We start from the raw sequence: 1,645 nt of genomic DNA on the forward strand, positions 1-1,645 counted from the left end.
CCAGGGAGGACAATCTGTAGACCTCATAAGCCTGAAGTGCTTTAACTGAAGCAGTAAAGTTCAGAAAAGAAATGGGGACAACTTCAAAGACACTAAGAAGTTGTGATTAGAAGTTTGCAAGAAAACAAGGGGGAGGGAAAAACAGGTACACATCAGGGCTGGAAGTAAGGCTTTATTAGAAGATAGGAGAACGATGAACATTAAGAAGAGGAAATAGCTCTTCTGACCTTGTGTAGGAAATCACATTAATTGTGTCTACCTGATATTTAAGCTTTCTTGTTTTAACTACAATTTTTAGAATGGTCACAGGTTTCATTCTAAATAGCTCAAGTAACATGCAGGACTATGGAAAATATTTCAGTGACAAATGGAGAAGCTGCAAGTAAATGTCTGAATTATAGCCTCCTTAATTGGTAATGACATCAGGAGAGTTTAACATGAGCTACTGTCATCTGAACTGCATGTGCATTAAACAGATGAAGAGCACAACAGTACTTTGGCGTACTCATGAATTGTTTGGGAGGAATGAGGAATATGGGGAAAGGTTGAATCGCAGTATGGTGTATGTAAAAACCAGAAATATTCTTGAACACTTCAGCCTACTGCAGTAAAATTGATAGTGTGTCTTGTGGTGGAGAAAAAGGTTAAAAAAAATCCCCTGAGAACACAGTTTTGAAGAATGCAACTTTTATCAAGTGTGAAGGGTTTCAGTTTCACTCCACAAGCAACTGTAAAAAACTGTTTGTTTTCTCAAGGTTTTTTTCTTGTATTTCAATTTAATTGCCTTTCAAAAAAATGGGTAACAAAGCCTTTTGCATTAGTGCACATCAGGAAAGCAGACTCCTCAAATGCATCAAAACATGTCAGAGTGTGTCCTGGTGTACCATCCAAGCCTGAAGCCCATGTGACTTCATCTGACAAGCAGGAAGCAGGGTCAGCTAGTCCTTTCAGTCGCCTGGCCCTGAACTGGTGGGAGAGATGTAGGCTGGCACTGGATCTCAGGACTGATCAGAAGGTTCTTATGCGTAAGCTGAAAGGTCTGCTCTCCTGACACTCTCTATTTGAAGTGCACCTAAAGAATGCCCCAGCAGAAAGGCTAAAGAGTAATGGCTACTGTCTGCAACCAGGATGAGAACTTCTTTGCCGCAGTTTCCTTTTCTTTCAAACCAAAAGATGTCAGTGATGAGTGACCATTTTGGGAGGACACTGAGCAACGCTCGAACAGTAGGAGGAACAAATATGAGAGTGTAACATGAAATCTTGACTTGCATGTCAAGAGAGAGATAGGAAAGATGAAGAAAACACGAGGCCTAATTCTCTTTCATCTTTCTGCAAGACTACAACACTAAATAGCCATCTTCTGGGAAAGTACTTGCTCATGAACATTCACTGAAAATACTAACTTACCATCCATCGCTATCACCTCTCTTATTTCTGGCTTACACCTTTGAGATTCCAGGAGAAACTTTTTAGAATTTAAGCTGTTCTCTTTGCTGCCTTCAGGGCTGGATTTCTGTCATTCTTAGTTAAAAGCTGGTGGCATGGCATTTTTGCAGAGGGCAACAGTATTACTGCTATGCAGATCACTTAATTATTCCAAGTGTTATGAGTGCAAGTCTCTGAAGATGACAATGTAATGTAGGGA

At 40.2% G+C, this 1,645-nt stretch overlaps 1 long non-coding RNA gene across 1 annotated transcript in view; it reads left to right on the plus strand.

Moving 5' to 3' along the window:
• Nucleotides 1–219: 219 nt before the first annotated feature.
• The window catches only part of LOC103917655, a 15,413-nt gene continuing 13,987 nt past the window's right edge, over nucleotides 220–1,645 (plus strand). The window contains exon 1 of the long non-coding RNA XR_663637.1: nucleotides 220–232. This is a non-coding gene — a long non-coding RNA (uncharacterized LOC103917655). The remainder of the gene's footprint in view (nucleotides 233–1,645) is intronic.

The sequence above is a fragment of the Pygoscelis adeliae genome, unplaced genomic scaffold, assembly GCF_000699105.1.
Source record: "Pygoscelis adeliae isolate BGI_AS28 unplaced genomic scaffold, ASM69910v1 Scaffold136, whole genome shotgun sequence".
Classification (NCBI taxonomy): Eukaryota; Metazoa; Chordata; class Aves; order Sphenisciformes; family Spheniscidae; genus Pygoscelis; species Pygoscelis adeliae.